The following is a 12,816-nucleotide window of genomic DNA, read 5'->3' as shown; positions in this document are numbered from 1 at the left end:
ACAGTTATAGAGGTGCAGATGACAGACTCAATAATTCCTCTGTAGAACTGGATCAGCAGCTCCTTGGGCAGTTTGAGCTTTCTGAGTTGGCGCAGAAAGAACATTCTTTGTTGTTCTTTTATGTTATTCAAAATTTCCCTAAATCCTTCCCCCCAGGGACCCAGACTGAATGTCCAATCCCCGCCACACATAGTGTCATGTGGGGCAAATCTCAGGTCTTTTCATCCATCTGGAGTTCCAGGACGGTTGGCCTTGACTGGCTGTAAACAACTCCACTCAGCAGCTAGTAATTCGTGAGAGTAAACTTCCTTTATTCACATGGGCCATCTTTACACCAGCTCTCTTCCCAAACCCCAATGCCATGCCCACCCTCCGTTACCATGGCAGCTGATAGCAGGCAAGCATGAAAGGGAAAACCCATGTTGGAGATTCAGTTGACACTCCTAATCCTTCTTTTCTGTAGACTAGCCACACCCACATCCTGCAACCGTTCTTCATACGTTTTAGTCTTCAGGCCTTTAATCAACTTAGCTGCTCTTCTTTGCACTTTTTCCAAAGTCTAAACATCTTTCTTGTAATGCGATGTGTTAAGAGTTTGCAGCAATCCAACCAGCACACAAGTAAATAATTCAGCAGGATTCATTTATACAAGAAACTTCTTTATATACAATAATATACAGTATGATGCATGTATACAATTCCCATGCAGCAGAAGTCAGAACCAGAACTCAGAATCCAGAAGTCATAATCATAGAAGCAATATCATACAGAGGCAATATTGCAAGGACAAAGTAACTCTTATATACAAAGTCAAGCTAAGCCACGCCCAGGCTCTGAGCTATCTGGGTCACCAAACAGTCCCCATTGGCAGATGTGGTACCATGTCTATTCCAATTAATGAACTCTTATACACTGACATGATGACCAAAACTGGATGCGGTATTCCAGGTGTAGTCTTAGTAAGGCTTTATAAAACGGTACATGATTCTGATTCTATGCCTCTGTTTATACAATCATAAATTATACTAGCTTTTTTGGCTGCTGCTGCACAAATGTGACTCATTATTTAAGTGATCATCCATTCGGACACCCAAGGTCCCCCTCACAATTACTGTTTTTGAGCCAGGTTTCATGTAATCTGTTTTTCCTGCCCAGGTGTAAAATCTTACTTTTCTCCACATTAAGTTTTATTTTGTTGCATTCAACCTTCTCTCATTTGGATCAGAAAGGCACAATATGCATACACATAAAAATCGATAGAGACATGGCGGATCAGTGGTTAAAATGCAGTACTACAGGCTAATTGCCCACAGCCAGGAGTTCGATCCTGACTGATCATGGTTGATTCAGTCTTTCATCTTTCTGAGGTTGTTAAAATGAGGACCCAGATTGCTGGGGACAATATGCCAACTTTGTAACCTGCTCAGAGAGTGTGGTAAAGCTTTGTGGAGTGTTATATAAGTCCAAGTGGAATTGCTATTGCTATATAGTTTCTCTCGAGTGTGGATCCTTTTATAAGAAGTAAGATGACCATTCTGAGCAAAACCCTTTCCACATTTATATAGTTTCTCCCATGTGGATCATCTTATGGGAAATAAGATTACCTCTTCGAGCAAAGGTCTTTCCACACTCCATGCATTTATATGGCTTCTCCCCTGTGTGGATCCTTTTATGCATAGTAAGTGTACTGCTATGAGCAAAGATCTTTCCACACTCGATGCATTTATATGGTTTCTCTCCTGTGTGGATCTTTTTGTGGCTTCTAAGACCACTGCTCTGAGTAAACGTCTTTCCACACTCCATGCATATATATGGCTTCTCCCCTGTGTGGATCATCTTATGGGAAACAAGATAACTACTTTGAGCAAAGCTCTTTCCACACTCAATGCATTGAAATGGCTTTTCCCCTGTGTGGATCTTTTGGTGGATAGTAAGTTTAGTGCTCAAAGCAAAGGTCTTTCCACACTCCATGCATTTATATGGTTTTTCTCCTGTGTGGATCATCTTATGGGAAATAAGATAAGCTCTTTGAGCAAAGGTCTTTCCACATTCTATGCATTTATATGGTTTCTCCCCCGTGTGGATCCTTTTATGGATAGTAAGTGTACTTCTGTGAGCAAAGCTCTTTCCACACTCCATGCATTTATATGGTTTCGCTCCTGAGTGGATCCTTTTATGGGAAATAAGATTACTGTTATGAACAAAGGTCTTTCCACACTCCATGCATTTAAATGGCTTCTCTCCCGAGTGGATCCTTTTATGGGAAATAAGATTACTGTTATGAGCAAAGGTCTTTCCACACTCCATGCATTTATATGGTTTCTCCCCTGTATGGATCCTTTTATGGATAGTAAGTGTATTGCTCTGAGCAAAGGTCTTTCCACACTCCATGCATTTGTACAGCATCTCCCCAGTGTGAACCCTTTCATGGGAAGTAAGTTGCCTGTTTGTTCTAAAGCATTTTCCACATTCCAAACATTTATAAGGCTTCTCTTTTGTGTCAATAGCTTTTTGAGATGTAAGGAAGTTATTTCCAAGAGAAAGAATGAATATCCCATTGTAATTTTCTCGGTTGTGTCTTCTTATAGCATCTTCTCCTTTGTTTTGAGTTAAATCCTGTTCATTTACTTGTACTTTAGCTTTGATTAGGTTCACACTTTTTCCAGTATATTTTTCCCTTATTTTCTCTTGTTGGGCAAGAAAGTCTTGCATTGGAGCATCAGTGGAAGATGAGCTTTCCCGATTCCAATTCCTTGAGTGGTTCCTCTCATGGCTTTCGAATTCCATTTGAATTCCAAACTTCTCCCTTCCATCTTTAGCATTGATCACTTGGAATAGTTCACAGGAATCTTGATTCTCCTGCCCATTATTACCTTCAAAGCAAAAGGGAAATGAAAATGATAACAAGGTTAAAGAAAAAGATCAATGTTAGGAAGTCAAGTGAATTTCCTTCTGAATTTCTCCAAAATTCCATTAGTTTGTATGTTTGCATGCCTACAGGGGTGTGATATGGACATGATGATTTCTATATTCAAGAGTCCAAAAAGCTTTGGAAATATCTAGAAAATATCTCTTTCTTTACAATTATCTCTATATATGCAAATCTCTCTCAGTGTCAGTTTTGAGTTAAGGAATAATCAGGGGAAACATCCAAGGAGGAATTAGGAGAAAACTTTAGAATTATTGGGGTGGGTTAATTTCAGCAGAGACTTTTGAGAAATGAAACAATTTTGAAACAAACTCCTTCTTCCCCAGTGTACCTTCGAGCAGCTGCTCCAGTGTCTGTCTGGTGAGCGGGACCCCTGCTCGGCCCATTCCTTGATCCCAGCAATGAGGCTTTGGAGCAAAATCCCTTGGTGAAGCCTCCCATTGGCTTGTAAACGCTCTTCGTGCTGAGACTGGAAAGGTTGGGAGGCTTCAAGAATGGCTATTTCGCTTCCCCAAAGTCTCATCAGCTTGCAAGGCCTCTTTGGCCGGATCTGGTACAGGCATCTGTTTGCAGAGAATGGAAGGCCTAAAGTACTTTAGTGCAAGATCACATGAGATCTCAAGCTCTTAATATCACGTGATCTCATACCGCAGTACTTTAGGCCTGCGTTCTTTTAAGAACTGAGGACTGCACAAGATCCAGGACAAAATTCACTGAAAACGAAGAGGCCTTTCCTCTCTTTGCAAAGCATTTTTCCCTGGATCTCATGCCGGCCTTGGTTAGCAGAGAAAAGACGCCTAAAGCAGTGTAGTGCGAGATCACGTGAGATCTTTTGTGCAAGATTTACCACTACTGATCTCACGTATCTCTCACCACTTTAGGCCTCTTTTTTCTGAAAATTCACCAAAGTAGGTAAAGAAACTGATGGCTCACCACATCCTGTCAAGGTAAATCCCGGCAGGATGGGGTGGGGGAACAGGTAGGGCGAATATTGTTGCAGCGCCTCTGCTGTCATTCATAAGTGTGAATGATGGCTGTGGTGCTGCAACATTCGTAATTTCAGGACTCAGTCTTAAGTACTTGGGAGTGGGCTAGGTTGTAACTTGGAACGATCACTTAATGAACTCGGGGATTACCTGTACCTTAGGATGCTCTGAGTGACATTGCATGAGGCCTTTGTTCTTGAACTGGATTGGGAGAATGCTCTTCCATGGGCTGAGTGTGAAAGTTCTATTATCAGACAATTCTGGAGGTTTCAGGGGATAAATGACAACACGCTCCTGTCACATGACCTCCAGAGGACACATAAAAGCACACCTCATTCTTTTCAGCCTCCACAGATACATTCAAATAGAAATGGAAAAATACAGATAAGAAATGGCAGAGAAAGCATCTAAGCAAAGAGACATTGACTCTTTCCTTCCTTGGAGTATCGTCTCCCTCCCAGGAGACGATATCTGATTAGTGTTTTTTTAATTAAAAAAATTAACTATAATTTGTCTTCTTTAACTCTTTGATTGGGGACTAGAGAACTCTTACCCAGAGAGGCCACGTTCCTATGGTTTTCAAGCATGACTTCTGAATGCAGGGCTTTCTGTTCAGGATCCAGCTGAGACCATTCCTCCTCAGAGAAAGTCACAGCCACCTCCTCGAAGGACACAAGACTCTCCTGAACATGGAAAAAACAAGAACAGAACAGGAGGATTCGCAAGATCTATTCATCTTCATCAATGATTTAGACAAGAGGATAGAAGGGGAACTCATCAAATTTGCAGACTAGACCAAATTGACAGGAATAAAAACACTCCAGAGCAGCGGTCACCAACCAGTGGTTCGTGGACCACTGGTGGTCCAGGAGAAAATTCTGGTAGTCCGCAGAGAAATTGTTGCATTTCTGTCGGGGAACCCAGCCAAGGTTTCCTGTGCCACTTGTGCTTCAGCACTTTGACTCCCAGAGACAGAATGGGGTCCTTCAGGCAGTTAGCTTGACCGCCTGTTAGCAGAGAGAAGCAGCTGGAGTCAACCCTGGCTTTGCTGTCCATTGCAGATGCTAGATCAGCCCCCTGCAAACTCTTTGTTTCTCAAGGAGCACTCGCTGAAGAGGCACAGGAAACTTCGGCCGGGCTTATCGAGAGACGAGAGTTTGAAGGGGGCTGATCTAGCGTCTGCAATGGACAGCAAAGCCAGGGTTTACTCCGGCTGCTTCCCTCTGCTGTAGTGCTTCCTGAACGTGGTTTACCGCTCTGAGCTCCAAGCGCCCCCTCATCAGTCCCCCGCAGCAGCTCCCCTCCAGCCGGCAGGTCGAGCCCATCGCCAGCTCTCGTATGCCAAGTCGAGCCCTTCGTCTACTTCAAGCCATCCCCCACAAAGCCTTCACCACCCCTTCCATCCTTCTGCCCCCAGCCTTTTGGGTGAGGTGGAAATCCTGGATCTTCAGAGGTTGGGTGGCCATGGCCGCGAAGAAAAGGAAGAAGAATAGCAGCGGTTCCAGGAGGAGGAGGAAACGTTCCCCTCTTCCTCCTGGAGGTATCTTTGAGGTATCTTTGCCTGACTTTTCTGTACAAAGCCGACTGGCTCTTTCCCCTTCTTTCCCTGTGGCTCTTTCCGGGGGGGGGGGGGAAAGACCCCTTCTTCTTTTTGTATCCAGCTGGCGCTTTCCAAACCTGGCTTTTCCAGCATTAGCTGCCCAAATCCCCTTTGGTTGTGATTTTTTAAAAATTATTATTTACATCGGCCGTCCCTTTCCAGATATCACCAGGCATTAAAGACTTCTCTTTGTATTAGATTGGTGGATAAATCCCAGGCATGAATATGCCTATGTATTTAAACTGGTAATGAGCAGAAATTCTTAAAAGAAATTTAGCATGAAGCAGGGGAACTGAGATTTGTTAGCTTTACTTTCTTTCCTGCATTGCCTTGCTTATGTTGTGGAAAAAATAATAACGGTGCACTGGTTAAGATTCTAAGTTGATGTTGATTAAATTTAAAATAGGACAGTTATGAAGAGTTTACTGTAATGTAGGGAAGAAATGATAAAATGGAAAAAAGTTGTAGTGCTTCCTGGATGCGGTTTACCACTCTGAGCCCCAAACGGCAGGAGACAAGGGCTGCCTTGGTGCCACTAGCTGGCACAAATATACCATGGTGAAGGCAGAATGCTGATGCCATGCAAATGCAAGTAGCACTTGACTCCTTCACCTTCCAACCGTCGCCACCACCACTTCTGCCCGCTTGGGCCGCCTGCCCCCCCCTTCCATAACAGCACCTATTATCTCATTCAGGCCAGCAAGGACTGTGCTCCTTTTCTCATGATGCACCACCTGCAAAGTTGCACACTGCACATGCCAAAAGTAAAGAGAAATTTCCTGACAGTGAGAACAATTAATCAGTGGAATGACTTGCCTTCAGAAATTGTGGGTGCTCCAACACTGGAGGTGTTTAAAAAGAAATTGGACAGCCATTTATCTGAAATGTTATAGGGCTTCCTGTCTGAGCAGTGGGTTGGACTAGAACAGGGGTCCCCAACCTTTTGGACCTCAGGGACCACCAAATTCATAATTTTAAATTTCGCGGACCACTAATCCGAATCCAGCGCGCCACTTGCTGAAGAACCTGGACTCCCAGTGACAGGATGAGGTCCTTCAGGCACTCTCCCTCCTCTCTCTCTCCCCTCTCTCACCCCCACTTTCTCTCTTTCTCTTCCCCCCTCTCTCTTTACCACTCCTTCTCTCTCATTCTCTCTGTCTCTCTCTCCCTCCCTCTCTCCCCCCCTCTCATTCTGATTCTCTCTGATTCTGTCTCTCATTCTCTCTCTCTCACCCTCTGATTCTCTCTTTCTCTTTCTCTACCTAATTCTCCCTCTCGTTCTCTCTTTCATTCTGTCTCTTTTTCTCTTTCATTCTCTGTCTCTTTCTCTCTCTGTCTCATTCTGATTCTCTCTCTCTGTCTCTTTCTCTCTCTCTTTCATTCTCTCTCTGATTCTTTTTCTCTCTCTCATCTCATGGGCCAGCCAGTGTCTTGGGCCTCAGAGGAAATCAAGCATCTCCCTGAGAGACCAAGGTGCACAGAGCACCAACAAGGGCCGGAAGAAGTGCGGGAATGAAGCACTAGTTGAACTTGCGCAGCATGAGCATTCACCTCGGTATATTTGCGCCAGCTGGTGGTGCAAAACAGCCCTTGTCTCCTGCTGCTTGGGACTCAGAGCAGTAAACGGCGACTGGTCTGGGGAGCAGCTGGATTTTGCTCTCCATCGTGGACGCCAGATGCTCTTGTCTCTTGAGGAGCACTCCCTGAAGCGGCACGGAAAACTTTGGTCGGGCTCCTCGAGAGTCAAGAGCTGGCAGGGGGCCGATCTGGCATCCGCAATGGAGAGCAAAATCTGGCTTCTCCCTGAACCAGATGCTGTTTACCGCTCCGAATGCCAAGCGGCAGGAGATGAGGGCTGCCTTGTGCTGCAAATATACCAAGGCGGAATCCTGATGCTGCACTACAGCAGAGACAAGAAGCCGGATTTTGCTCTCCATTACAGACACCAGATTGGCCCCCTGCAAGCTGTCGTCTCTCAAGTAGCCCGACCAAAGTTTCCCGTGCCGCTTCAGGGAGCGCTCCTCGAGAGACAAGAGCTTGCAGGGGGCCGATGTGGTGTCTGCAATGGAGAGGAAAATCCGGCTTCTTCTCTCGGCCTTAAGAGTGGGGACTGGCGTATGGGCGGGGTGATGTGGGCGGTGCAGCCGTGTGTTCCCTGTGCGGGCCAGGTTAGTTGCTCTCGGGCCATATCCGGCCCGGGGGCCATAGCTTGAGGATGAGTGCAATATAAAAAATGCAAAAATAAGAAAATTTTTCTGCGGACCACCAAAATTTTCTCGCGGACCACCAATGGTCTGCGGACCACCAGTTGGTGACCACTGGACTAGAAGACCTCCAAGATCCCTACCAACTCTGTTATTCTGTTCCATTGTTCCCAAATTCCCAAAGCAGAGATATTTACTAACTTAAATTGCTACGCAAGTCCTAATTTTAGGTGAGAAAATGGGCAAATCTGAAAACTACTTTCACTGAAGAAATATTTGGGGAAGTTTTATCAAGTTCATTGATTCTCCAAAACCTTCAGTGCTTTTCAGTAAAGTAATTCCGCTTCTGGATCAACTGATCTGTCTATCATTGATTGATCTAGTAGTATAAGCCATTGGCTGAAAGGAAGAAAAGAAAGAAGAGAAAATTCCCTGGGAAAATCATTTCTCAGCCTTTTCAAATCGGGAATGTTTGCTCCTAATCGAGGTGCAAATCAGAGGATTGGAAATTATTTTGTAGCCCAAAGTACCGTGATTACATGCTCAACACGGCCAAACCCTTTGGATTTTAATAGTCTGCTTTATTTTTTAATTCAATTTGCTTATTTTTTTAAATGTTATTTACACATATCAATGTGTGAATGGTGTGATACCCGGGGATCATACATTTCAATACAAATAAACATAGTATTGTTACTCATAGTTCTTATATTTCATTTTCACTATTTCATATCATTTAAACATACCCCTTGCTACCGCCCTTCAGTTCCTAAGCCTCCTCCTCCTTCTTTTATATATCTTAATATCTAAATATATATGTACTATTATTCCTCTCTTTCTATCTCTATTTTAACGTTTCCCCCCCATATCACTATAATATTCAAAGACGTTTCTTTTCTATTTTCCATCTTTCACCTGTTTTATTATTTATATTTCCCTTATTTAGCTCTTCACATCTAAGTTAAAGTTTCATCCTTCATTCTTTCATTATTCAATGTCTGAATATATGCTTCTAATACCAATCACAATCATTTATATATTTAAAGAACAGTGCCTTAAATTCATGTTGTTTCCAATCCTCCAATCTGTGTAATTCTACTATTGATAAACCTTTACTTTAAAATATATTCTTTCATTTTCTAATCACCCATGGTTTAATTCTAGCATTTCACTAATCATATTTTTATACATTATTTCATAATACCATAATTCAAACTGTAATTTTCCAATTAATACTTAATTCTTACTTATAAGTATTCATAATTTCTCTATTTTACTTTCATATCTATTTATATTAAGATATCATCGTAATGTCTGTTGCATTACATACAAAATAATTATCCAACTTATATAATTCTAATATTAATACACATTATTAAAATATATTTATGGAAGGTCTTTTACTCTCTTTTTCCCCCCTTATCCATCATCTCTTACCTACGTAAAAACTTTTAGTCTTTTTTTTTGGCTCGCCTCCCATATTCTTCTCTTACTCCATCTGCTTATTTTTGAACTAGAGGTTATAAATATGGCTTTTTTAAAATGGTATTGTGGCAATGTGAGTATTTAATTATCTTTTATTATCCTTGCACAATTCCGAGTCAAAGAATTACAAAAAAAATATGGGACTCTAGCAGTTCCTCCCACTGTGATACATTTATTCCTATTTCTTGAAGGACTTTTTAAAAAATTGCTTTTCGTAAACTCAAAGTTGGCGGAGTACCTAACAGAACAAGATAACCAGAGGAAGTTATGCTGGCTGACAGGAACTTGAACCTGCTATTCTGCTCTGAAGAACACAAAAATAATCCAGGCCAAATGGGGCGGGGGGGGGGAATAGAAGGAGGGAGCTCTTTGAACACCCGCTTCACTTCCTGAAGGGAGAATAGAAATCTAATACTTTTTCCCTTTCTTACTTGATTTGGAGCTTCAACCGCTGTTTGATCCCCGTCATAAAAACCAGAAATCTTCGTTCTTTGTTTCTCTGTAAGGAATAAATAATTTCAAAATGCATCATTAACAAAATAGGAGGAGCTATTCCATAGAAGAGAAGAGAGAGCGAAGGTAAGATAGATGGGAAATCGGAGGATCTTCCATTACCTCCTGAGGTGTCCGGACTTGGATCTTCCCAAGGGATCCTCCTGAAATATAGCTCCTGAGGGGGATTTGATGGGTTCTTCTTTCTCTCAAGATCTCTGATCTCCACAGTGCAGCACTTCAAATAGGAGGAAGGAAAAAAGAAGCAGAATTAATATACGTCACATGAAATAAAGTGGATTCTTATATTTGGAACACAATCTCAAAGCACCCAATATCCATTGGAGATTGAGTGAGAAAAAAAGGGAACAATGTCCTACAAGAATTGATGAATTGCTACATATGATGAATGCCAGAGAAGTTTGGGAAGGAGGGTGAAGTATTCAAACACTTTCTCTATTCCCTTCTGAGCTCCCTAAAGTCTCTCACCTGCAACTGGACCTGCTCCTTCTGCTCCTCCGCCTGGCTCAGGAGGAGGCCTTCCGCCAGGGCCACCGCCTGGGAGCTGGTCTCTGCTCCACACTCCCGCACCCAGCCCTCCATCTCTGGGGGCAGAAGGAACAGGAGATGCTCCAAAACCACCTGGTCCAGCATCTGGGCTTTGGTGTGCTTTTCTGGTCTCAGCCATCGCCTGCAAAAACCATGGAGTCGGCTGCAAAGTCCTCGGGGACCCTCAGCCTCCCGGTATTGGATGGAGGTCCAGGGCTGAACTTCTGAAGGGAGGATGGTTTCCTCCTCCAGGATCTTCTGCCCGGTTCTTGTCCAGAGCTTCCCCCCCTTCCCAAGCTGAGCAGCTGAAGGGCCTTTTCCGTCTCCCTCCTTTGCAAAAGGTTGTGTCTCCATCCTTTCTCTGTCCTTCAGAGCAACTGCAAATGGCTCCAAGGACTCTGGTGGGTCTCCAGATGCCTTTTCCTTCACGGGACCATTTCTGGTGCTGCAGGACTGATCCCTGCAAGGGATTCCGCTCTTTTTCTTCTTCCCCCAAGAGGAAAGTTTGCCTTGCAAAGATTACAAATGGCTTCCAGTTTCTGTATCTGAGATGGGAAGAAAAACAAATACCAAAAATTAGAAAGTGGAATTCAGCCACTGAACGACCTTCTCCCAACCAGCCCGGAGACCCTCGCCCTCCACCTTCCCGGCATCCCTTCCGCTTCCCCCTGCAGGGAGAGGGCAGCTGGGGAGCATGGGACCCGGGAGGAGCTACCCCCTCACCCGGGCATGCCTCGATGTCCCCCCGCCAGACTCTCCCGCACCTCTCTGCCTACTCCGGGGCTCTAGGGGTTAAGGAGAGCGAGTGCAAAGTCCTAGAGGGGCAAGCGTTTGTGGTGTCAATTCCTCTGCCCTCTCCAGTACAAAGGCAGCTATGATGTTTGCCCTCCAGTGGACTAATGGGGAAGCACCTGGAGTTCCCTTCCGTTGGTGGAGGGCACCCCCTGGTGGATTTGGGGCAAAGCGCCAGGATTATAAAAAGGGCGGGAAAGAGGAGCGCATGGGAGGGGGAAGGGAGAGGGCGGGGAGGATGGGCTTCGGAGTAGGAGGAAAGGCCCCTCCCAATGGCTCCCTGTCAGACAAAGGCTTCCACCTCTGTGCTTCTTTTCCCCCTTTTATATCAACCCAAATGCATTGAAGGAAGTTTTCGCCTTTCTTCTGTTGCGTTTCTAGAGCGGTTTGGTTATTTCTTCTATATAGTGCAACTCCACCTCCATCTCTTTCATTCGGCCTGCTTCTTATTTAGAGAAGAGAGGAAAGGAGAGGAGAGGAGAGAGGAATGTTCTTTCTGGCAGCCCCTGAGATATGGGAAGATGCTATCATGTCTCCTCTCCTCTGTCTTTTCATCAGACTAGAAAATACCCAGTTCGAGCAACCGTTTTTTTATTTTTTAGCCTCCATCTTTGTTGCTCTTCTCTGCACTCCCCTAGTCTCCAGATCTTATTTATTTATTTAGTATACAAAACAGAAAGAAATATAGAATTAGGAAATCAGGAAAAGGAGAAAGACAGGAAAAGAAACTCTGAGGTACAAGAGAAAAAAGGGGAAAAAAGACATTGACTTCTTTTTAGCACAGTGCAAGATTTTTTTAAAAAAGTCATTCCAGCCTGACAATTCAATCTAATACCCAAAAGCAAAGTCATTTTCTCTCTCTTTCCTTTGAACACTTTAAATGTGAAAATGCCCAATTTAACGGCTGGGGAAGGAAAGGGCAGAATGGTCTTGAAGACCCCGCTGTGGCTGAGGGAGGGAGGGCTCCCGCCTGAGGGGATCTGCGCTCTGATTGGTTGCTGTGGATGGAAAGGGGGCGTTTTCCTGTTTTCCCGCCTTTTCCTTCTGGGCGCCGTTTAAGATTTACCTCAGGATCTTCCCGACTGTCTTCTCTGCTGCGACTCTTAAATACGTTTATAGGGAAATAAAAGTAAAAGTTTGTGTCCCTGTCTCCCTCTTCCTTTGGACAGAAACTGCCCATTTCCTCCACATTAAACCTCTTCAGTTGCCCCTTCCGGTTAGGGGTTTTTATTTTATCCCCCGAGAGTGTTGGAAGAAAAATCAGTTCCAGTCTCCTCTTCTTCCTCCTCTTCCTCCTTCACCTCTTCCTCCTCCTCCTTTACTTTAAAATGAAAACCGAGGTACGTGATCCTTTCAAGTTTTTCTCAGTGGTTTTCCTTCCGGATTTATCAGTGGTAAATTAATGGGCTCTTTGCGCTTCCTCTTCCACAGCCGAAATAGGCAGATTCCTGGGGAAAAGCTCCAGATCTGCCCTTTTAGACGTGGAAAATTTCTTCCGAGCAAGAGGGACGCGGGTTTCAAGGAGGGAAATCGCCTTTTTCTCCCGTAAAGCGAAGCGGCGCCTTTCCCGAGAGAGCCGAGCGGAGGATTCCCGCAGGAAGGGGGAGGGGAGGTGGGGGGAGGATCTGTCTGGGCTAGGAGGGATCCTAGGTGAGCCCCTTTGCCAGAAAGGGAGCAAAAGGCGGACGCTTCCGGGAGGGGGCGGGGAGGGCAAGAGGAACCCTATACTCCTGTCCAGGGCTGACATGAAACCCCCCTTGAGCTGCAGCCCCCCAAGAC

General features: G+C 44.5%; 1 pseudogene across 1 annotated transcript; it reads right to left on the bottom strand.

The window, feature by feature from the left end:
• Positions 1-642: 642 nt before the first annotated feature.
• Positions 643-11,091, bottom strand: LOC148116199 (uncharacterized; annotated as a pseudogene). The gene is made up of 6 exons (XR_015731861.1): positions 11,010-11,091; positions 10,186-10,790; positions 9,820-9,934; positions 9,636-9,703; positions 4,469-4,598; positions 643-2,873 (listed from the first exon to the last, which is right to left on the bottom strand). The product of XR_015731861.1 is annotated as an uncharacterized LOC148116199 (transcript).
• Positions 11,092-12,816: the final 1,725 nt, after the last annotated feature.

The sequence above is a fragment of the Pantherophis guttatus genome, chromosome 2, assembly GCF_059756535.1.
Source record: "Pantherophis guttatus breed Tessera chromosome 2, ASM5975653v1, whole genome shotgun sequence".
In the NCBI taxonomy this organism is placed as follows: domain Eukaryota; kingdom Metazoa; phylum Chordata; class Lepidosauria; order Squamata; family Colubridae; genus Pantherophis; species Pantherophis guttatus.
The sequence above is the reverse complement of the archived record's forward strand: the minus strand, read 5'-3'. Positions and strand labels throughout refer to the sequence as shown.